Below are 26,069 nucleotides of genomic sequence, written 5' to 3' on the forward strand. Positions count from 1 at the left end.
CAGTCAGATTTTCCTTCCAGAGACTTTAGAATTGGAACCAAAAACTCTATTTCAACCTAAGTTGGTCTTTTGACTGGCAAAGTCCTAAACTCAGGAGCTATGGGTTGTCATCATAAATCCACGTGTTACTGCAGAGCAAAGAAGGACAATCAGAGAGAAATGATGAGGCAAATTTATGGAGAAGCTGCCTGGATTCAGGGTGGATTTTCAGTCCCTGGGTCTAGTTTCCTTGACTATTACTGTGTCTTAATTATCAATTCTCAGTCTTAATTATAAATGTCCCTGTCTGTCTTTAGTTAAATAAAGTTGGCTCTTGTTCTGTTACAGTGAAAGAATCCTAATACTAGATAGATAGATAGATAGATAGATAGATAGATAGATAGATAGATAAATGGAGATGGCTAGCTCTATTACTGAATAATATATCTGGTTAAAGAAAAAGGCTGTGCTGCAACCTTGACCACATGGAGCTCATCTCATAAGCATGTGGTGTGTCTGCTTTGTAGAGGTGTTATGGAGACTAACATCTGTGTGGCGATTTAGTTTGCCAAAAGAAGCACTATATGAATAAGGTGATAACTACAATAATAGAAATAACAGTACTTAGTAAAAATCAGAAAGGTTTAAAAACTCTACATTGGCCAATGTGAAATCTTCAGCAGTGGGTTGTTATAATACCGGCCATCATAGCAGACTTGCTTGGCTCTTGGTCATGATCCAGTACCTTCATATGGTCATACCAGGCACCATTGCTCCTCTGTCTGCATGTTTCTGACCTTTCTTATTTAAATGAATTCCATCTGTTTGGAAACACTTATCCTTTCAGAAGCTTGCAGTATCCACTTACTAATCATACAAAAGAAATCTTCTAGTAAAAGAAAATAATAATATTTGCTCCTATTATTTCATCCAGTCATCTTCTGGAAGGTTTCCAAATGTCCATACTGAACTTTGACTACTATAAAACCTGTTTTAATATTTCAAAAATACTTGTGTTAATGAATCTCTAGGAACACATGTTACCAATATTATATACAATTTCCATCTTGTTCCACATAGTCCTACTGCACAATTAATGCCTGTACAACTAAAATTTGCTTTCTTGGTATGCCTATTGTTTTAGTAACGATAATTGGAAACCAATAATATTTTGTAAAACAAAGTCAGGTATACATATGCAACTCCAATTATGGTCACATTGGCTGGCTCAGAGTCTGACAATGGGAAAGAATATATAGAATGAAGGATCTGAGCCCTATGGTGACATAGCACATAAAAAAATTGAGCTTTATCATTTGTAGGATCAGAGTGAATACACATATATATTATACATATGTGTTTATGAATACAGATTAACCTTTTGTAAGAGCCATACAAAATTTATAATTCAGTTGTTCCCAGTTATTTCACAGTGATACAATTACCTTCAAAAACCTATTTTAAAGAGCTCCTTTGATCAGAAATGTTTGCACACCTGAGTAGGCTGAGCTTAGCTCACTGATGTCTGAATTAAGAAATCAAGTATGTATTACAGCTTCACTAATTTGTAGGGAGATATGTTTGAATTAATGAAAGAGTATGAGTTATTTTATGTACTACATTACAGTACTTTATTAAATTAGCATTCTTTTCAAGTTTGCTTCAATGAATTATAAATTTAACTGTTAATAAGCCGCATTCATTGCCAACATGAGTATGCTAAGGTACTTTAAAATACTTTCTCTATGAAGTAGATGTTTTACAGAAATTGTTATATTTATTTTGAAAATGATACCCTTGGTTACATGGTGCAAAGGCAAGTAGCTCAGTCTCCCCCCCACCCCCAAAAAATCACAGAAAATCTCTATTCTGGTGTTTCCCATAATAGCCTGGGTCTATTTCCATCATTTTATGTAACATACCAATATTTTATTTATCAGCTTGTGAGTCTTTGTCTCCCTAGTCGACATCAGTCTTCATGAGGTTAGGGATGGGTCTTGTTCTTGTAGTCACCAGCTCATCACACAGTGCCTCGCATGTAATGTCTGCAACAATAATCATTTGTTGTACGAATCAGTGCGTTGGCTTTCACTAGCAATTTTCATGGATTTTCTCAGTGGGGTAAAGAATTATTACCACACACTACAGGGATCAGAAAGTTAAGATTCTGCTGGATAATGAAGCCAGATAATGGATCATCTAAAATGATTTCAACACAGATTCTTTAAAATGTGCCCTCAAAGAACTGGTGCCCTATTAGTTCACATTTATTGGTTTAGAAAACAGAAAGGTTAGTCCCATGAAGAAAGCTAGAGAAACTTACTCAAGTCACGAGGAAAAAGAAATTGTGGAAGTTGGAGCAAGACGGCAGAATTCTGTGATCTCAGAATTTCCACTCCCAAGAGCCCTTCCAGATTTCTTGAGTTTTCTGGCTGGGTTTTAACAAGAGTAATGTTTTGTTGGACAAGACATTGCAAAGAATCACTCTTTAGTGAGTCTACCCAAGAAGCCCCATGTGGCCCATCTTTGTTCTTCAAGGGGCTGGGGGCACACAATGGGACTTTGAAAACTGTTTTCAGCTGTTGTCACTTTTGTAAGAATGGGCTCATTTTCCCTCTGAGAACCCCTACCTGCATTAATATCTTTAAGGGCAACCATTAGTGGTTTCCTATAGTGACTTCGCACAACCACATTTTCCAAGCTTGTGTTGGTGCTCTGAGTATCTGGAATTAGAAGGGATTGGTTCAATGTGAAGAAACAACAAATCTGCAGCCTGTGTTTCATTCCCACACACCTGTATCCATCCCAAGTTGTGTCTATACAATGCTAACTTCCCATCAGATTTGGTGACATTGTGTCTCCCTCAGTACAGCGAGATCAGTTGGAGCAAATGCCTGATTCTGGTGTGGCCCTGTCTATGTGCTGTCTGTCCCCTGCAGCTCTCCCTTTCAGCATGCAGCAACTGTTTGCTCATAGGCCTGATAACATCCTAAATGATTGCATTGTTGTCAATCTCTGTTCCTTTAAGGAAGAGATAGAAAGTTCCAGAGCTTTACCCTGAGACTCCAGGTTTTTATTTGGCATTTGGAAAAAGTGACCTGTGTGTTCAGGGTCAAGCTTGATTCTCCAGATCACTTTATGTGTTCACAAAAAGAGCTCCTGAGTTTCAGCTTGAGTCTCTCCACAAGATGACCCAGGTTTCTTTATTGTAAGTTCCTTGGGGATTTTGCCCTTGTACTCTTTGAGAGCACTTATCTGCTGGCAGTGAATGAGATAGCAGATCTCCTCAGTTCCTCTCTGCCCTTCCAAGGCAGTTAATGAGATCAGAGCTGTACTGCGTTTTTATCTACCATTCTATTGTATCACATGAGATAGGATATCAGGGTTTTCTCCCAAAGCAAACCGAAAGGCAACACAAAGAAGCACTGAAGGATGAGAAGACACCTTGGGACAGGATAACTTGTGCCTATAGCCTACCTGTTAATTAACCAGAGCCAGGATCCAATCATATGTCATGAATAAGAGCAGGAAGCAGGTAAATTGTAGTCACTTCAAATTAGCTCACTCAACAAGGTCAGGAGCAAGTTAATTCTTAAGCATTTAATTCAGTCGATTGGCACTCAAACGAGGAGAGGCAGAAACAAATGGTGTAGTCTTTGTAAGGTTGTTAACGTGACCCAAACTTATAAGAGTAAATTAATATTTTCAGCCTTTCCCCAATTTTTCACTATTGTATAGATACACATTTTCAAATGTAAGTTTAGTGTCCTCTTCCCTGGGTTAATTTCAGGTCCACCACCACTGATGTGATTTAACTATTCATTTAAACTTTCTGTGCCTTAGTTGTCTTATCTATAAAATGGGGATAACATTAGTAGCAATATTTATAAGAATTAAGAGAAATAATACATTTAGAGCATTTGTTAAGTACTCAATTGATATTAGCTATCATTATTATTTCTGTATATTCACATTCGAGACACTGAAAGATAGGAATTATTAAAATGTCTACATCATTCTTTTCAGAACCTGTCTTCAAGCAGGGATGGGTGTTCTCCTAACCATGCTTAGCGCAGAGCAATAACTATTCACGGGTAAACACATCAGCCTCTAACTCTATGGCATTTATTTTCTCTGTTACATTAAAATTAGATGTTTGTTATAATTTCACAATTTCTTCTCCTTTTCTAGTATATAATTAATACTGGTATTTTACCCTCTTGGTAAGGAAAAAAATGTTAATCCTCATATTTCTGCACTTTGGTAATTTCTCAGAGAGCCCTGGCCCTGATTCCCCTTCTGCAAAGTGCAGGGGATCTTTCCTTGGCTCCTTCTATGATTCACTGTGACTCCTGATTACTGCAACCGGATGGCCTTTTTCTCGTCTCTCTTTCCTAATAAGGAACAGAATCAACACGACCGGGATCACTTTGAACACTGTCATTTCTTCTGAATACAGTTCTAACTAGATTTGTATTTTTATGCTATGAGTGGAAATACCAGATAAGAAGAAATAGAGGAAGGCAGATGAAAGGATGAGATGGAATAAGGAGGTCTGTTATTTGGATTTCCTTAGGTGGGACATTTGTTGCATAAATGGCAACCAGCTCTTTAAAAAACAAAACAAAACACTTTGGAGTTCAGTACCATTAACAATAGATAAAGAAAGAAGGCAAAGAGCTCCGCGGCGTTAATCTCACCCCTCACAAATAATGGCACCAGTGACATTTGACCATGTGACAGATGAGTGAGTGGAGAGCCCTGGGACTGTGATAGTGACAGTTTTCTTTTTCTACCCTTGTAAATTATTCAGCATTGGCACAGCACTGGGAAAACACAAACCTGCAAAAGGGTAAGAGAGAAAAGGAATTCTATTGCAAATGAGAATGGCTGCTGACAAGTCCATTAAAAAACAACCACCCAACATTCAAGCTGCGTCTGCTGCCTTCCAAATGTCCTTCAAAGGTTTGGTTCACTAACCTCTTTTAGACATGAGAGAAGGTGGAAGAGAAGAGAGGAGAACCCCTGTTAAAAGCATCCTAGACTGGTCTCTCTTTCTGAACGTGACTGTGTCATCGTCAAAGATGGGATGCTAGGGCTCCTAAGATCACATGGGTTGTTAAAACCCAGTGTCCTAGCCACACATTTCCATCCCAGTAATTACATCCTGCTGACTGCAATGCTCCCCTTTGTTTTTGGTTAGACATGATTGCCTTCCATCCCTTTCTTTGTACTGTGTTAAAGCTGCCACCCCAGTAGAGGCTGTTTTCCTGAATGTGGTTATAAAATTTCACAGACAAGTTGTAAAAATGCCATGGGGGAAAAATACCATGACACATTAAAAAAAAATGAGAATATATTATTGTTTATCAATGAGCTTAATTATTTCTCTTCTTTTTGCTTGGAGGAAGACAAGGCCATCTTCCCACCTAAGTATCCACAGCAGAAATGGGGGCTCAGTTAGAGCTCTAGAAATAAGGCTGTGAACGAGAATTCTAACACTGAACCAGACCAGTTGCTCTGCCCCAACCTTCTTCTCTCCCACTAACATCTGCTGTGCAGCTGGAAGGTGAAGGAACTGATGTTTTTCCATTGCTTGTCCAGCAAGGGGGGCTAGAAACTACAGTTCCGTTCCTGTTGGAGACTATTCCCCTCCAGTATATCTGCCAGAGAAAAATCTCTAATAACATCTTGTATTTCTATAATAGATTTTATGTGACATTTTCAAAATATTTTACATTAGTGTATGAAGCTTCCCCTGGTAAGGTATAATGAGTGAGCACTTTGTCTCCATTTTCCGGAAGGGTGAAATGATACAACAGCAGGCTTGGTGAGGAATAAATCTGCTGCAGTGTCAGGTATGGCCCCCAGGTGTTCTTTCCTCTTCCTCTCCTTCCACAGCTCTAACATTTACTGTCCACAGTTTTCTCTCTACAACAAAGGTATGATTTTCAAAGCTTGCCCTTTATCAGCCCTTTCAGGCCAGGAAATATCACTAGAGGGTGGTAGGAGCATCACAGAAGGTCACAGGGTTTTGTTTATGCCGTTGTGGTGATTCCCTGGGAGTCTTTCCACCCTTCCTGAGTGGCCCACACATCACTAATCTGGTACAGCATGCGTCTGAGATGGACATCCCTTGAGGTTTCAGTCCTTTAAGGTTCATTTTGCACTACCACCTGCCTCTCACCCCCTCCCTGCTCACCCACACACGCCCACCCTCTCCAACTTTGCCTAAGTTACACCTAAATCAAAACTTTATGACTATTATTTCTTTAATGCTGGAACAGCTTAACCAGACAGATGTAAAATCCTTTTTCTGAGAAGCTAGGTCTATCCAAAAGCAGGCTACTGGACAAATGATCCGAAAATAGAGGCAATGCAAACTAGCATCTTAATCTATGTGTCTGTGACAACAGTTTGAGGCCGTTAAGTGAAGCATTTTCTCCAGGTTTGTATGGGAAAATGTTTCTGCCCCAGATTATGTCCAATAAGACTGATGCTATGATTTCTCTCCTCTTACTCTATAGGTTTCTATATAACTTTTATTTGCCAAACTCATTCCTTAGTGAGCTTGGAAGACAGATTATGGTTTCAGGAGAACTGTGTCTGCTTTTTGTAACATGCCAAGTAGGACTTAGGAAAATCAGTAGCTGATATGCCTCTACTCATTGATTATTAGAATCAAAAGCCTTGCTCATGAAGGGTTTATGCCTCAGTAGAAAATTAAATGCTCAAAATGTTAACAAATGGTTAATTGCATTTTTTGCTGAAATACTTAAGGCATAGCAGTTCTCATAGGGCAGGCTTTAAATTGGGTGCATTTTCATAACAGACCTTTACTTTTTAGTGGGTCTTTACTTTTTGGTGGGTATAGATAAGAACATAAAAGGAAGATTGCTGAATGGAAGAAGCCATTATGGTATTTCATAGTCCCAAATGACACTCATCCCAGTCTTTGCTACCTGGGTAGGGCTGGGAGGGCACTGATTATGCCAGTGTTTCAGGGGAAGAGGCAGACACAGATCTACCTCATTTTTTTATACAACAGAAAGTATCTTTGACAAACCTCAACTGGTAAGGAGGAAGAAAGGTCCATTCTATCTTTTTTCTTTTGCAGCCCATGATTTCTAAGGCCACAGTAGTCCGGGGTAAAATTAGAGCCACTGAACAGTAATAAATGCCTGCCATTATGGGACTTTCAGCTTCTGATTCTCCCCAAATGATTCCAAGTCTTCCTCTGCAAACAGCTTTCATCAAGTACCCTCTGGAGTGCCTCGCTGAGAAGAACATACTCTTAACAGTTCCTCCACAGCTCACTAGACATTGAGACTGCTGCTGATCAGTTCATCTATTCAACGGATATTTGCCAAATACCCACTCAGTGTTAGAAATTGTGTTAACTTAAGGAACTCTCTCAGTGACTATGACATGCGCTTAATCTGGATGGCTTGTTATGCTTTGGAAACCCATCTATTTACTTTGGAGGTGTCTACTGTTTAAAAAAATGGTAGATTTTATTTTAATGTGTTGGCCACAAGTACTAAAGTATGGTGGTGATTGAGGGTAGATAAGATAGAAATAATTAGGCCACGACGGCAAGTTATCCGTCCATTCTTACACTTGCTCATTCTATCCCACCAAACCATCGATGCTTTAGTTTCACTGAGGGCAAAATAATACTCTCACTTTTCAATCAAAAGTAAGAAAAAAAGAGATTTAGAGAATATCAATTTTATAACTTCTTTATAAAGAAAAAAGAAGAAATATATGATCTCATTTAATAGGTTACACAATTACTCTGGCACTTATCCTTTTAAATTAGTGAACCACATTTGAATTGTCATTACCTAGAAGTTGCTGAACAAATCAAAAATTTAAAAAAAAACTTCTCCAACTCTGCCAACATAGTTGACAATTTCCCAAGCTGCATAACAAAGCCCTTAGTGGCTGTCAGTCCTGGCACTGATGAGAGCCCTTATCTTTGTTCTTCATCCAGTGACTACATAAATCAGGAAGGAACTTGGTTGCTGGGGAGAGTTTCACAGGCGACTTACTACCAAAAATATTTCTCGAACTAACTTTAGAAAAGACTTTTCCCTGAATTATAAATGAAAAAAAAATAATTTTATAGGCATACAGATCCAAAATACACTTTATTTTTCATTTTAGATTATATCTGTGGCGGGGTGGGGGGGGCGTGGTAAGAATTCTTCAAGGTAATTCACGACATGGACCTTAAAGAGGAATCCAGACTAGTGGCCAAGTCAAAACTTCAGAAACTAACTGTAGGAAGAGCTCATTGTCTGATCTGCTTGAGCAGGTTCGAATTTGCTGCCAGCTTTATATTTTTATGAGGTTGGAGAATTGCAATGTTTCCTGGGTTGAATGGGTGGCAACTCACATCAGAGCTTTTGTCCAAGAGGTGACATCAAAATGGCAGTGGAAGCTGTGGTTCTGCTCCCTGATGTCGTGTAGGCCGTTTTGGTGGAAATGAGGAAATAATATTTGTGTGGGAGGGCAGGAGACTGAGAAAGAGAAAAAGAGAGAAATCCTGTGAAAATTATATTATCAGTAATTTTGTCATTAGTTTTTCTTTACTTTACTTTTTTTACTTCTTTACTTTACTTTTCCAAATGACTTTACAACACCATATAATACCCTAATTAACCCGAAGGTACTCTTTTATAATTTAGCTTAAAGGTATGCCTTGGATGGTATGGCATACCCAAGATTAGTGCAACATCTTGACTTGACTTGGGTCCCCATGCTACATAGAATTGCGGGCTCCAGCTATGAGAACTCTGAGGGAAATGGACTCAGCCTTTCTCAGAGGTGGCTTAGAGCCTGAGAGGAGAATGGGCAGTTGAAGACTAGATGCTATTCTGAGTTGAAGGAGATACGAAAGAGCCAGGGACAATGCAAAGTCTGCTAACAGAAGAAAACCGTGGCTGCTGAAGATTCTGGGACAGATGGCTGCCTCCACTGCTGGTAGGACAATGTCTAGGAATCATTATCAGATCAAGTGCCAACTGCCCTCAAGAACAACATTCCTGAGGCCACACAGGAAGTTTCTTCTTACTGAAGCTTATATAGTGTTTGCCTGGAACTAGCTCTCTGCACTTCTCTGACATACCTGATAGGTCATCCTTGATTTCAGATACAGATGATTGCTTCTAATTGTATTCTCACTGAGAAGAAAGAGTGATATTTTCCCACCAGAAAAATTTCATAGACTTGGACTCAGACTTATGAGTCAATGTCTCACCCATTGCAAAGACCCAAACATCTGATTTCCAGTTGGAACTATAAGGTTAAGAATACCTGAATTTAAATTTACATAAGAAATATATTTTTTGAATTATATTTTTTCTTCCAGTGGATGTGCATCAAATCAGTCTGTGAAATGCAACTGTCAACTATAAGTCATTTGAGACCTTCTGATGTCTCCAGAACTTACCTTGACCTTTTCATAGGGGAGTTCAGGAAGTCTAATTTCACCCTTTGATTCTCAGCCCCTCTTCACACTCTTGCTTATGTCAGTGTCAATGCAATGCTCTAATTTTGACATTTAGGTTGAGTCTAAGACCCAGCCTCACTGGCATTCCAGTTCTGTTTACTGGATCCATGCTTTGAGCCTGCCTTATTGACCTGCCTCGGGTCTTCCTAGGACTGAGGGCTTCTGTTCTCAGTGTACATCTTCTCTTTTGTCCTTAGGTTTTGTGTTTCTAAAAGTCTATTATGAATTTTGGGATATTAACTATTTCTAGTTTCTCTTTTGATGAGTTTGGTCCATTTACACAAATATCCCATGTATTTTTCTGCTTTTTGGAAATAAAATAAGCACAGAAAACTCACTTCGACATATATCTAATCAAAATTCTTGGGGTTGACATTTGTAGGCTTTTTTGTTTTTGTTTTTGTTTTTGTCCACCCAGCAAATATTTCCCCTTCTTTCTTCTGAAAATGGTTCCCTCACTTTCCTCTGGGAGACCATCTCACTCTAGCTGTCCATTTTATGTGCCTTTGGATGATGCCAAGACCAGCTCTGCCTCCATACTGGTCATGTGACCCAGTATAATGAATATAGCCAATTTCCTGGCCAAAATGATTGGTTCATGTTTGGGAATGTGACCAAATTTAGACCAATAAGAGAAGAGTCAGAACTTTTGTTCAAAGCACTGCTGAGGGTGAGTGAGGGAGAGCTTTTTTTACTGGACTTGGCACTGGAAGGGTGTAAGGTGGGAGCTGTTGGCAGCCATCTTGCCTCAAGTGGTTTAGGGACCTTGCCTGAGAATGGAGCAAACATAAAGGACCACAGGACAAAGGGATATAGATATTCTGCCGACATCGTGTGAGTTCCTATATCCCGACCATGACTGGACCATACCACCTCAGTTCTTTTCAGCTCATTAACTATTTTTGTCCTTGTCAATTTGAGTCAAGTTTCCAGATACCTAAAGACCATTGACTATTTCAGGTCTATTTTCCTCATGCCTGATGATACAGTGATAGTCTCTTACAGTTGTTACACCATGCTTGGACTTCCTATTCAGTCACATGAAAGCTAGAGACGTAGGGTGGAAATGCAAGTCACAGGCTGGCTGCTATCATTATAAGATGAATTATCCCAGGGACGAATGCTCCAGGCAGTCTGTCAGAGTAAAACTAAGCAGAGAATCTTTTTTCCTTTGTGTGTTGAGAAACAAGAGCCACTTCTTATCCTACTTCCATTTCCCATAAATGGTATGTCTGGAACAATGGAAAGGGGATGGCAGAAAATATAAGACATGGGCCTGCTTTTCCCATTAGACCATAATACCTCCTTCAGGAAAAGTGCTTCTACTAGTTTACTGTTTTATTCCTAGAGACTAGCCTAGTACCCGGCACAGGGCAGGTATTCCATAAGTGTTGGCTGACCTAATACGCAGAAAATGTCTAAAATAGTGCTGCTTGTAGACATCCATTGCTCTAATTTTTTCCTCTGTCATCTTGCTACCAAACCAGCTGCCCCAGGACCTGTGTGGCATTTGTGTGATATGCTTATCAGTCACACTCACAACTACAAGCAACTCCAGAGGAGCCAGGATAGCAAGATTCCAGCAAAGTCCAGAATACACAGAAGTGAACTTCCTAAGCCACCCCTATTCATAGGATCCTGGGGTGTTATTGGTCTGGGAGGCCCTGGGTCTCCCTGTGTCAGCCACTAATGTAATGAACAAATCCCAGACTCATGGCCTGAAGCGAGATGATGTTTAACTCTCTGTTGTCTGTCTGGCAATGGGGGGGTCTAAAGGTTTTTCTCTTTCAGGATCTTGAAATACCCTCAGATAAAATGTGTGTTCCCAATTTAGCTAGCTATAGGCTACTGGACCTCAGCATAAGGGAGAAAAATGAGGACTGCTTATATTTTGTGGAGCAAAGAAGCTCAAGGCTCCTGTAACAGGGGTTACTGCACAGGCACAAGAAGTGTCAGATGAAGTGTGGAAAGACTGAAGCTGGGACTCAGCCTCCAGCTGGAGCTGCGGCTAGCTCCTCAGTGATCAAGCTTTCACTGCAGATCATCCATTAACTTTGTCAAACCAATCATGATGCTCCCTGGGTTATCCATGCTGATAGTGGGGCAGAACTAATTAGGCAAACACAATCTCCAGGCACCCCGAGGACCACAGACCCCGAAGGGCCCATTAGTTCCCTCTTATCCCAGCCACTCTCTCCAGTTTGGATGGTTATATTTATATAAAGGAGAACAGAACTCAGGACATGTGCTGCTGAGAGGTGTGCCAGGGCTGGGACTGGGCCCAGAACTGCTGGGGCCAGGCCAAGGTGTTCAGCAAGAAGCCTTTCTTGCTGGGAGGTCAGATGGAAGGAGAATCCAGCTTGAGTTGTTCAGAAAGACATGCTGGGCCTTTTTGTGATTGGAGGTCAAGTTAAATGAAAGCAAAGTCTTTGCCCTCTGTTTTCTCTCCTCCTCCTGTTTCCTGGCAGCAAGAGTCGAACAAGAGAAAACTTCAGATTATTGGTAACAACGTAAACAATGGGATCTCTCCAAATCATTATGAAACCCTAGGGAATCTTCAAAATGTGTATCTTTTCTGGGACTCAAGTATTTAGTTCCTAGGGCTGGAAAAAAAAATGTACTAACCCCACAGCCTTGTTCTAACTTACAGAAACTCTCCTTGAAAATGAGGGCTATTGTGATCACAGAAGTTCTGCTGAGACCTAGCTATACACATACACAGAGGATGAAGGGGTCAGGATGTTGAAGAGGCTGTAGTGGCTCTGCTCAGTATACAGCTGAGACAGGCTCCAAGCCAACCACATCAAGTGAACTGTAGGTCAGGCAGGGGCTTGCAATCACCTCCTCTTGGCAATTCAGTTTGCCACCATGCTACTTGCCATAGGATTTAAGATACTCATAAGAAAAAAAAAAAGAAAGCATAGCATTTAATGTCCAGACAGAATGTAAAAATTAAAGAGACAGAGAGAGAAACTGAGAGAGAAAGAGAGAGGGAAGGAGCGAATACCCTTTATTGCTACTTTAAGAGTGATTCTAGAAACCTCCAGTGCCATAGCTGAAATATTTTGAATATACTATTGTCCTCACATGAACAAATAAACAAACAATAACTAACTGTGAAGGTAAGAGGGTCAGAGTCAGTGGGGGCATCACTGACCTTGAACTGAATTATTCAAACTACTTGGATTCTCTGCAGATATTGTGTGTTATGAACTGTGGATTCAACAGTCACAATGACATGGGCTTTTCTTGATTCTTTGAATCCTCTTTCTTAATCTCCTTCTCTGAATTCCTCTTCTAACCCATCAGGTTTTCAGAACAGGATTCTGTTCTTCTCTTAGATTCTTTCCCTTGGTGAACATATACACTCACTCATATTTAGCTATCTATTCCTTTGGCAGCTAGCTTTATTTCTGGCTCTGATCTTGTTTTCAAATTATTACCTTTTATCTCTCCAACTGCCTAATGGACATTTCAACCTAAATATTTTGCTATCATCTCAAATCCAACATGTCTATGATCAATTTATCATCACATTCATCTCAGTCCTGGCTTCTTCTGATTTCTATTAATGATTTAGTCATATTCCCAAGTATCTAGCCTCAGAACAAAAAGAGAAAACAGTCGACTTAGTCCCTTTCTCTCTTACTGTCAGTCAGTATTTCCTATTAGTTCTTCTTTGTGTCTTTTCTTCTCTTTCTTTCTTCTCCTTTCTAACAACCACACCATATTCATCTGACAATTGAGTTATTAAGTAGAACCCTATGAAACTCTCATTCTTTGGTAATCTGGTCAAATAGTGGAATTTCCACTGGTTCATTCTAACACAGTAGCTGCTCAGAGCTATCTTCTTCAATTTCTGGGAAATTAATAACGTTTAGATTTTGGGCCTTTAAGAAACAGCTCAACCTTGTCTTGACTCTCAATATTTGAAGCATTTTCTGGCGCTTTGGAGCGCAGAGAAAGATCTTGGCTTTCTAGCTGTGCCTATGTAGTTCAGGCATTCCTATGGCCATGTATCTCACTCCTCCCACCCCCCACCCCCAGATTTGGGGCAGGAGGCCCAGAAAATATATTTCCATGACACCACTTCAAATCCTCTTTGGAAGTAGCAATGGAATAAATTTTTAATCAGCCAACCAGGGCTTTAATGCCTGTACTTCACTGACTTGCTTCTGCCAGGATGAAAAGATCTTGCACGGAAGGCATATGACTTCGTTTGTTTTGCCCTCTGCTCTGACACAGTCGGCTGGCCTTCAGGGCACAGCTTAAGGCCCATCTGTTCAATCAAGCTTTTGCCTGATTGACATGGGAGAATCATCCAGGTGAGGGGGTCCCTTAGATTATTATCTTCTTCTCTTTGTACTTGCAACCAGAGACTCCTGGTGCTGCAGCCTCCTCCAAGTGACCTAAATGAATGAATGCATAAACAATGTTTTCTGTAGCAATTATATCCGTTCCAAAAACTTTCCTCCTCAAATCCTTTGTGGAACAAGTCAGCATATAAATATATACATAAATAATAAATTTAAAATATTCTGAATGGTAGCTTTAAAAAATTCTCTCTGCTTTGAAAGCAAGAACTTTTACATTTAAAACAAGCATTTCTATTCTCATTCCATTTGAAAAGGTGAATATGAATTATTTTTCTGCCTAAGTATTTTTAAGTTTTTGTTACTTAAACATATACAGCAGTAGAGAAACTAGAATAATGGACCCCCACGTACCCATCATCAAGCTTTTACACTTATCATCACTTTGCCAACCATGTTTCATCTGTCCCCCCATATTTTTCTTGGAATATTTTAAAGCACACTAGTCCATTTAACCTGTAAATATTTTAGTATGCATATCTAACTGATAAAAGCATATAAAAATATAGCCACCATGCCATTTTCACACCTAAAAGTTTAATAGCAATTATTCATTTGGTTGAGATGCCCAGTCCACATTCAAACTTCCCTCATTATCTTAAAGTTCAACATATTGCAAATAGTACGTCTCTAAAGTTCCTTTTGTTTGTTATTGGTGGCCCTCCCTGATTCTTTTCTATGTCACTGATTCATCATTTGTCCATCAGCACCTCCCACCCTCTGAATCTGACTAATGACTTTGAATGGTGGAGTTTACCTTATTACTCCATTCCCCATATTTTCTGTAAACTGTTAAATCTAGAGACATTTTTAGACTTATGTTCAGTTTTTTAAGCAAGCTGGTTTTGTAGGTGATGCTGTAGAATTCCTGTGTCCTTTTATCAGGAGGCATGTGATACCTGGTTGTCCTACTTATTGTTGCTAAGATTAATCAGAGGAAACATCAAGTCCTCCATTTCTCATAATTTGCAAAGAAAACCTGAAGTGTGTACGTGATGATCTGCACCTCCCCATTCAACAGATATTTTCAGAAAATGAACTTCTGAGGCTTATGCACAGTTCTCAAGGACAATTGAGAAGTCTAAGAAGTCTAACGCAGCATTTGCCTTTAAGAGATTTATACCCCCATGAGAGAGGGAGAGAGACAAAGATATGCAGGAGATGTGAACAAGTAACAATGCGAGCTTTAGAAAACAGTACAAACATGGGACCACGTGGTTAATAGCCAGAAGACTTTTACAGAGGCTATTTGGTGTAGAAATACAAAAATGGAAGAAAGGAATGCAGTCAGGCAGTTTTCCCTGAAGAAGTGGCTCTGAGCTAGAAGTGAAGGATTTGCAGGATTTACTGGCAGAGAGAAGGAAAGAGAGGTGGGTACATAAAATGACCTAGCTACAGAAGGTTGGGAAAGAAAGGTACAGGGGGTTCTGGGCACAGCACTTTAGTAGAGTTTGTTCCATTAACATCACTTTCTCATTAACTCTATACCTGAATAAGTACTTGTGTGAAAAGGGACTCAGCAGGTATCCATAATGACTAGCTGTCTGAGTCAAGTGCGCTTGGTGTCAGGTTCACAAGCTTTGGAGAACAGGCTGAGAGGTGACCTCATTTAGGGCAGTGGTTTTCAAACTTAGCAAGCTTGTTAAAAGTGGAGAGTCCCGGGCTTCCCTGGTGGCGCAGTGGTTGAGAGTCTGCCTGCCAATGCAGGGGACATGGGTTCGGGCCCTGGTCTGGGAGGATCCCACATGCCGCGGAGCGGCTAGGCGCGTGAGCCACAACTACTGAGCCTGCGCGTCTGGAGCTTGTGCTCCGCAAGGGGAGAGGCCGCGATGGTGAGAGGCCCGCGCATCGCGGTGAAGAGTGGCCCCCGCTTGCCGCGACTGGAGAAGGCCCTCGCACAGAAACGAAGACCCAATACAGCCATAAATAAATAAATAAATAAATTTAAAATAAATGTGATTTGAATAAAATATAAAATCTGGTTTAAAAAAAAAAAAAAAAGATTCCTTCTTAAAAAAAAAAAAAAAAAAAAAAGTGGAGAGTCCCAACCTGACACCCAGAGAATCTGGTGTCTAGAGCGGAGGCCAGGAATTTGCACTGTTTACAATCTCCCTAAGAGGATCTAATACAGGTAGTCCTAGAACTACATTTTGAGAAACACTAGCTAGGGGGATGAATGCCTGGGGTAATAGCAAACAGTCTGCTTCAGGGGATGATGAGAATTTTCTGAGCCTGCTTTAGTAATGATGATGATATTGAACTTTATGTACCAGGAGCCATGCTAAGATTCTCAGGTGCTTTTTCAGGTTGAATTCCCACAGTACCACCCAAAGAGGTAGGCACTGTTCATATCCCCATTTCAGAAATGAGGAAACTAAGGCTTAAAGGAGCTAAGATCACATAACAACATTTAAATTTAGGTGTATTTGATTTCAGAAGGTGAGCTTTTACTATAATTCTAGTTTGACCTTGAAGCATACAATTAGTGACACTGTTTCTTCCCTCCAATAGCCACATATATTCTATGCCACCATTTGAAGGGCATCTACCAACTCTCCTGGTGCCACAGGCACCACCTATGGCAAAGGATCATGTTTTAGTTTACTTGTTTGCACATTAAAAAATAGGAAGACTCCATTCTCCATTGTATGACAGATATGTAAATTCTCAGGTGAAAGATATAAAATGAAACACAGTATGAGCCTGCTGTATGTGCACAGGCAGGGAACTCTCCCCTCATTGCTCCATTTCCTGCTCTTCTCCAAGTAGATGTGCACGTCTGGTCTCCATTCTACCTGCAACAGGAGAAACACCATGATTTCTGTAGGGACTCAGTCAATAGCCCCAGAATAAATGTTTCCAAAGGTTAAACTTGCTTTTCTCACACATGGCTTTACTTAAAGAGATGGATCTGGGTTGAAAACTGTAACTATTTCAGGAAATGAAATACAACTTTATATTTTCATGGTGTCTGTAAAATACTTATAGCATCTTAATGTTTATATACATATATATATTGTTTAGATTCCTTTGAAATTTGTGCTATACTTTCATTGGCTAGAAGCTACAAAGAAGACAGGGAATCCTGCACCTTTGCAAACATCTTTGTTCCAAATAAATGTTCAATAAGACTCTGTGTAATGTCAAAATCTGGGAAGTTGGGGGGAGGGGCATTGGATCACTCACGATAACATCTGCTCATAATTGGTTTTAAAATGTACCTCCTATACAGATTTTTTTGGGGAAAGAGCTATATAGACTTGCTGGATTGCTTGTCTTGAGTGAAATGCTATCAGATTTACTTAAAGCAAGTCATTGCTTTATATATTTACTACTTATTCATTGTATCTAGTGAAATGAATAGGAGTTTGGGGGAAGTCATTGATTTCACAAGATGGGTTGGATTTGCTCTTTATATAAAACAGGAAGATGCTGTTGAACTGCCAGATTCTGGCATCCCCATGCAGAGAAATACACTTTAACTACAAAACAGCATGTTCTGAGTCTGTGTTTTCTCTGGATAGTAGTAGCAGGAACACAGTGTTCATTTAAATTAAACCAGTTCCTTGGATAATAACAAAGTAATTAAAGAAACCACCAAGGAAAAAGAGCCAATTTATTTGAATCCTGTTCATAAAAACTACATCAAAAGCCTGAAGGTAAAAAATAATGTGGATAAGATGGCAGATTGATGATTTTTTAAAATTCTGCGTGGGATGCATCTTGATATTAATTCAAATGAGTATCCCTCATCTGAAAATAATACAATATGCAAAATTTTTATCCTTCTTAAGGGAAATGAAATTCTATTAAAATATCCAGATAAGAAATTGCCACGTAGCTTGAAGTCCACTTGACCTCTAGTAATACCTTAACATGAGAACATTATGATTTATTCATATTTTCTGCATTCCCATTGGAATAGAGGGGCCTTTGTCTTTAATGCTTTCAAGAGTTTGAAATTCATACTGAAAAACTTATTTTAAATGATATTGCCTGAACCACAGGGAGATATTTTAGGGCATCAACAATTTTCCTATTTTTGTCAGTAACAAAAATCTAAATGCAGTTGAAAATGTGTATCATGTTTTTATATTAGCATTACACACTGAAACTTATTTTAAAGAAAAACACACCAGTAAAATACCTCTCACATTTATGCTCCATCAGTGTAGCAGTGAGAAATCTAGATCCCTAAACAAAAATTCACAATGGCTCTTTGTGCATTTTAGCATAAAAACTGCTCCTTTTTGAAAAGCAGTAGTCTCTCTCTGCCATGTTCTGCTTCTCCCTCTGAAATACTGGACCACTTGGGCTGCATCTCTACTGGTGAGGGAAGTGAAGAAAAGCTTGCACACTGGAGGATTAGTCAACTGCAGGATGGCAACCCAGTCTTTGAAGAGCAACATACAGAAAATTATCAATGTTGAAGAATTTAAAATGAAATAATTTTTTAGAGAGGAAAAATATACATAAATTGTCCAACTTGTCCATTAACAAGATGAAAAGCAAAGAATTTAAACCTTTATTTCATGAACATAAAGTCATAAAAATATACATCAACACTGGTCAGTTAAATAGGAAGAAAAAAGCAGACAGAAAAAAATTATACGTGAAAATAAAGGAGAGTTAGAAAAAGGATGAAAAGAAGGGGAGTGGATTAGAAAAGTAGAACCAAGGAAGAAAGACAATAGGACTCAAACTGGGAGAGAAACTCTAGGAGGAAGAAGAGAGTATCACAGGGCCGGAAGAATTCAGTGGACCTTCACCACCTTAACCCCACTCTCTGCAGCCCCCGCTCTTGAATCCGGTTTGTCATCTCTCCGTGCAATTGGTGGATCCTCTCTGAGACTTCATACTCTTCATCTTCAGAATTTCTCAAGCCCCCGGTTTGCTCAGTCTTAACCTGTGTCCAGCCTCATGGGAGAGACTCCTTCAAGTGAAATGTGGCCAGGAGGAAGACATTTCAGAGATTTGACCTAAGCTCCATGTCTTACTTATGGAACTTTTTCCTTTCCAGCTGGTCACACAAGTTGTTTTTGCTGATATTAAATCAAGAATAGTTAATAGACATTTACTTTGAGAAAACTTGCCCCGGTTGACATAAAATTCAGCTAAGAGCTGCTAATTCTTTAATACTTTTTATACATTTGAAGGTTTAAATGTTATGGCTATTTTACCTAAAAGAAGTTTTATGCTAGAGAGCTCTAGTAATTTTCTAATAATTTTCTGTAAGTTCTGTTGATTTATAAGTATTTGTAAGAAAGAGCTTATATTTCAGATAGCCATTCTTTTTGTCATTTCTGGTGCAGTATGCTGGGACTGCTTTGTTATTCTGGATCCTGGGACAGTAGCCATATCTTTCATGGATATTTTTTCCTAATTTTTTTATTGTTCTTTTAAAAGCAAATTGAACAATTTGCTATGTTCTAGAAGATTCTGATGAAACATTAAGCCATGGAGACATGCTAATATTCTCTTATAAGAAAGAAAATTGTGGAAGTACGTTTTCTGGCCTTGAAAATGTCAGTTGAGAGAGTCATAGAGCTATATTTTCAAGACTAATGAGAAAAAATCCCAGAGCCTTCAAAAGAGGCGGATGAGCAATGAAACAATGTCCATAAGAGACATATTTTTGATGGTATAGTCAGTCAATGAACATTTAATCAACTTTTACTAAGTTCAGTAAACTGCACTAGATTCTGAGAACTTTAAACATAATCCTTACAGTGAAGGATCTTATAATCAAGTGAAGAATTAATTGAAAGCTCATTCTAATTTTTCTAACCTATTGTTTTTTGTTTGTTCTTTAACGTTTGTTACTTTCTAACTCAGATTTGTGTCTGCAACCTAATTTTGTCCACACTAACTTTTGCTTCAGTAACTGTGCACCCAGCCCTCTAACTCAGTCTGAATTAGGACTTTACAAAGTCATTCTTGGTGTGACACCTTGCAGCAGACGTTCTGCACTATATGGAAAATATAGAACCCTGACTCTACCCCCTGTTTTTCTGCATGGCTGTAGATGTACCGTCTCTGGCATAGAGATTAGGACATGAATGATTGTCATCAGTGAGAAAGTTTCAGAGGGACGATTGGGACAGAATGGAGAGAACCTTAATAAGAACAAGCAACCCAAATGCCATACAACTAGTTGTGGTTGATTAACTGAAAGAAGCTCTTCTGCCCCTTTCCTGTTTGCCCATTTCTGCTCCCCTCTAACCTTGAAAGAACCTAATTATAGAAATGAGATCATTAGGCAATTTAACTCTTGACTTATGTTCTCCTGAATGCACATCTTGCTTTGACTAACCTGTTGATTCTTTTCCTAGATAAAAAGAAGTAAGAATGAAGAATGAAGTAGTTAAGGAATGACTAGCTTTCTACCCCCCTAAAGCCCCTCTAAACAATCCTGCCAGCAGATCACATGGGGAAGAGAACATCTGAAGAGAGAGTCAGCCAGTCTGCACACAATAGACAATGATGCAGAACCCAACCTCCTGCCTCAATGATTCACTGAGATTCTCCTCCCCTGCCTTCCCTTTAAAAACTGTCATTACTGAACAGAATCTTCAAAGATGGTCTCTGGACATGAGTCCACCTTCTCCCCAGATTGCTGGCCTTCCTGATTAAAGCATCTTTCCTTTCTATTGACACTTGCCTCTCGATTATTGGCTTTACAGCAGTGAGCAGCCGAACCTGAGTTCGGTAACATAACCACTCCCAATAAAGAATGTTAGCACAATGGGTCACACATCATACATTAGAGGTTAATATATGACAGGTTAAGAGTGTCATTTCTAGAGGCAGACTTCTAGCTCTGCCACCTATTACCAGTGTAATCCTGGGCAAGTCATTTAACCCGGCTATACATCAGTTTCTTCATCTGTAAAATGTATATGATATTTAGAGTTAAGTGGGTTAATGCCAATAAAGGACTTATTATGTTCCACAGAGTAAGTACTATAAATATTATTATCTCCCCCCCATTCTGCAATTATTATTGCATTAACTGGCCTGACTTTTATGGTAGATGATGGTCAATTGAATTATCCCTATGATGGATAATTTAGACTGTTCTATATGCATTGTATTAGCTTCCTATTGCTGCTGTAACAAATTAGCACAAACTTAGTGGCTTAAAACAATACATATGTATTATCTCATAGTTCCAGAGGTCAGAAATCTGAAAGACGTCTCACTGGGCCTTAATTAAGGTGTCGGCAGGTCTGTGTTCCTTCTGGAGGCTCTAGGGAAGAATCAATTTCTTTGCCTATTATGGTTCCTTGAGGCTGCCGGCATTCCTTGACTGTGGGTCCCTTCCTCTGCCTTCAAAAACACCAGTGTAGCATCTTCAAGTTTCTTTCTGACTCTGGCTCTCCTGCCTCCCTCTTGCTCTTAAAAGGACCCTTGTGATTAATTCGGTAGACCCAGATAATATGGTATAATCAGGGATAATCTCCTCATCTAAAAATCCTTAACTTAATCACATTTGCAAAATCCCTATTACCATGTAAGGTAACATATTCACAGGCTCCAGGGATTAGGACATGAATGTCTTTGGGAGACCATTATTCTGCTTACCATATATATCAGAAAATATGTATGGAAGAATGCTCATGTTATCAAGAATTATCATTTATCAAGAGTGATAACTGTTACAATTATTACTTCCATGGGATAGAAAAGGGACAATTAAGTAGAACAGTACTCATTTGAATTTGTATTATTTTAACATTTATTATGTGCATGCATTACTGCCATTCATTCATTCACTCACTCATTCAGTAAACATTTACATAGCAACTAGACCTCTTGAATTAACCAAATTAGCTTTCTTGTCAGTTATACTACAGAATCAATAAAGTACAAATCAGTGAGACAGGAGGTAAGGGGGCAGGGCACAACCTTTAAAAGAATGACATAGCTGTTGAAGATAGGACAAAAGTACTGGTTAGAACCTACTAGGCCCAAGGAGGTGGGAGATTCAATTTCCAGTAGACCTCAAGGCTCATTATATGCTCATTGTAATATATTAGCATATGCTAAATGACACACCCACAGGCTCCATGACAGTTTTGAGGCCAACCACAAAAGGTCAAAAAGTGGACAGTGGCTCAATTCCTGGAAATTCCCACCGCTTTTCCAAGATAGTTAGAACATTCCTCCCACTCATTATCCTATAAAATTACCCAGCCCGTAAAAACTAACCACTCTATATTTCGGGGCCACTCTCACCTCCTGAGACAGTCCACAATCTGTCTATGGAATGTGTATCTCTCTAAACAAACTTGCTTTTACTTTGCTATGGCTTGCTTTTGAATTCTTTCCTGCGTAAAGCCAAGGACCCTCACTTGGCGGCCTCTCCCAAGAACTGGGTCGAGACCTGGGACATGACCATCCTCTCGTACCCCATTTTCCTACAACATCAGCATCAGACTATTATAATGACTCAAAGATTTGGTACCTTGTCAAAACACTTCAAGGGCTTGAGTGTGGCCCTCCTATGTTCTACATCTCTGTTGCTAGTAAATGCACTTGAGCTAAAAAAAAATTTGAGCCAATCATCATACTCTCTGATTTAAAAAAATAGAAAGTTTTCTGTTTTCTTGAGATGTGAAAGTGGAAGAAATTCAATCTTTTTGTTTATTGGATGAGAAGGTCTTCACTTTGGTATTTCCAAATCAAGCAAGCATTATCACCTCTGGGGAAAGAACAGCAGGGTTAATTTACCTACTTGGATTTGAATACTGGAGTGGAAATTAGGCTGGAAAAGCAGCTATCAGTACAAAACCTCAGGAGGCCTGTGGATTGGGTGTGGTTTGTATCATGTTAATCTTACTTTCAGTACCAGCTAAATAGTTTTTTGTTTCGAAGAAAAGGCAGTGGTTCCTCTACCAGGTTAGCGCCTTAGGTTGCATGGTGCTTTAAGAATTCAGATGCTCTACATTATGATTTCAATATCTGAATTAATTTGAATAGGAAGAACAGTTAAATATGGATTGTTCACAGACTATTTCAAAAAGCAAGACCTTATTATTGCCAGCACACATGTCACTAGCTGCTGAGTGACACCGTGCATCACATTTCATGGAAATAAAAGGAGAGCTCCTTTGTTGTAAATTCATTCATATACTCTTGGGAAATTAGGATGCACAACAGATGTAAATCAGCCTTTAATCCAAGTCCCAGTGTGGACAGTGCAGAAGACAGAAGTGGTGGGAGCCAGGGGAAAAAGAGAACCATAACCCATGCAAAGAATAGAGGAGAATATCCTGTTGTTTTTTTTTATCAGGTTGGACCATTTGTATGTACTCTCAGACACTATCTCTACGCTGTTGAATGCTCTCTTTCTTACTTACTGGAGTTGGAGTGAAAGGCGGTCCTAGTTAGAGAAATCCCCAGCAGGACCTTCCTGGTCTAAAACACTAGGACTTCATCTCACAGAGGGGCCTCCGATAAGCACAGGATTCCTTCAGGGCAAGCCACTTGACAGGTTGTGGAAGAATTACTCTTAGACTCCCTTAAAAGCCCCTTTGGGTATTGCACATCCAGAGGTACACAATTCCCAGCAGACTAAGGACCCTTTGGGGACTGGGTCTTGAAGATTGCACCCTCTTCCTGTGCACCTTGGGAATCCTCTATTCCCCTTTTCAAGCTGCCTCTGCACAAGCTTGTTTCTGCATGAGCCACTCATGGGCCAGGTAAGGTGGAGATAGTGATGCTTTACTGCTTCTGTTCAGCTGCTTGTTAGATAGTGGGTCTCCCATGCAGTGCCTACAGATTTCCAATGCCATTCTATTAGGCTAATCACAGTATAATTCTACTTGGATACAAAATTAGCAGCAGAATCATATTTTACCTCTAGCTCCTAATTGGCAACAGTCACATGCTTTTATTAAACTATTCTAATCAAGACTTCGCAGCATCATATATTCTGCTTATCACTGGGCCCACTTGCAGCCAGCTCTCTTCCTCACCTCTTATCAGCAAAGCCAATTACTTTCTCCTGTGCTTGCTTTGTGGTTTTGCTTAAAGACTCCACCACACCTCCACAACTAAGCTCATGGGATATTAGGTAAATCCTATTCCTGATCCTCCCTCCCCACCCTACACAAGTTACTACCTTGAGGTGGTCTGTGAGCTCTGGTCTGTCTTCTTTTCTACAAAGAAGTGTTCACGGCATTCCTTTTATTTCAATGTTTTCTTGCTTTTCTGGGCCTATCTATTGTTTCCCGCTCTCCTCCTTCATTGCTGCTTCCTCTTACTCTTTCTTCCCTTCTCCTTTGTCAAGTTTCCAAAGCCCTTTCTACCCTCAATTAAGAACGTTTTTTTAATGCAATAATTCCTTACAAATTCCTGTTCCAAACAACTCCACTTTTTCATTAATTGATAAGTTTCTATGGAGATGGTATTAAGTAATGAGAAAAGGCAGGCACTTTGGCATCAAATAGAGTTGTATCCATCATTCCTAGGTGGATACATTTTGTGCTGTCCTTAGTCAGTCATGGTATCAGTTTCTTCGTCTCTTAAATAGGACGATTTGCCTCCTTGTGAGGGTGTGAACATTGCGTGAGCTATGAAGTGGAACCACTGAGACCTGTGAGCATATACTGCATTAACTTTCTTCCCCTTCAAGTTTTAGCAAGTATTTTTTAAGCAGTCAAGTAGACATTGCACTAAGAAACTTTGGAAGAATGCAAAGCTGAATAAAATGGTGTGTGACTTGGAGGAGTTTGTAACTCAGCAAATAAGATCAGAAGAAGCAAAGTCAAAACCAGATCTAAGTAACAACAGAAACTTAAGAACCAGGCACTTAATTGACAAACCTCAAATACACTGTAACAGAAAAGAATAGCTCCTTCCAGTAATAAAACCCTACAACCAATTTATTTACCCCTATTTCCCCTCTCCTCTTTACCTGGGATATATCCCTCCAGAAACCAAACAATTAACAGCAATAACACCAACAGTAACATAATTAATATCAATGAAGCACTCTGAGGCAATAAAGTGGCATAGGAAATCAAAATGGAATCTTTGTAATATTCATATTAAATTTAATAACTATTTAAATATTTATAAATTATCTAGCATTTTATATTTGCAAAATGCTTCACAACCACTTTTTATTAATTATTAGATACCACTTATCCCTTGGCACTCAAGTTTCCAGATGCAGCAGTGCTGATTTTTTTCTTATTATTAATCTTAAAGAAACATTTAGCTTTATCAAACATTTTTCTTAGTTCTCATATCTAAAGTATTGTGTCATATGGAAAGAAAAAATAAATCACTACAGAGATAGACATCTTTACAGTACTTAATTCTATCGTCTTAGAACTCAGAAAAGTGAAATGACTCGTCCAAGATCACAGAGCAAGTTCTATTAATGGCTGGGCATGTAGAAGTTCTAGATTAGCCTAACCCTGGGGTTTCATTACCGAATATTTAGAGAAGTCAGAAAACTGGTGCTGTGCTAACTGGATTAATTAGAACTGTAATTTGGGGACAAAAATCTGAGCATAGTGCTTATATTTTACCAGGGTCTGTGTAAGTTAGTCCTGTGTGAGGACAGTAGTGCCTAGAACTGCTGAAGTCCAGGTTCACCTAAAGCCGTGAATGTTTTTATATTAAATGTACTTCCCAATAAATGTTGTGATGCCTTGAAACCAGTCTTATTCATGATTTTTCCCTCTAATGCCTGTGTTCTCAAATGCCATCTCTCCTGCTCAGGTAGAATATGTATTACATTGTCTTCCCACACTAGACTCTGAATTCACCAAAAAGACATGGACTGTGTCTTCCTACACTTTATGATTCCCTCCATCTGGGCAGTGCCTGGCATGTTGAAAGAATTCAGATATTTTCTCACTACTCCATTGTTAGATGGCAAATCCCAGGAGGGCAGGGCTCTTGTTGACTCATCTTTGCCTTTACAGCAGTGTCTAGTACAGTGTCTCATTTACAGTAAGTCTCAATGAATATTTGTTTTATGAATAAAAAGAAAGTTATACAGACATTTAGTTATTTGTCATGATACATATAAGTATCAGTTTTATAGTGTCATCTAATAAAAATCAAGGAAACAATGATGAATAACTAGGTAACCGTTCCAGCATGCAGAGGTCAAGCTGGAAACTATCAGAAGCAGGTTCCAATTAGCCTTTTCATGCCTGAATGTTAACACAATTTTTTAA

This window comes from Balaenoptera ricei, chromosome 17, assembly GCF_028023285.1.
Source record: "Balaenoptera ricei isolate mBalRic1 chromosome 17, mBalRic1.hap2, whole genome shotgun sequence".
Classification (NCBI taxonomy): domain Eukaryota; kingdom Metazoa; phylum Chordata; class Mammalia; order Artiodactyla; family Balaenopteridae; genus Balaenoptera; species Balaenoptera ricei.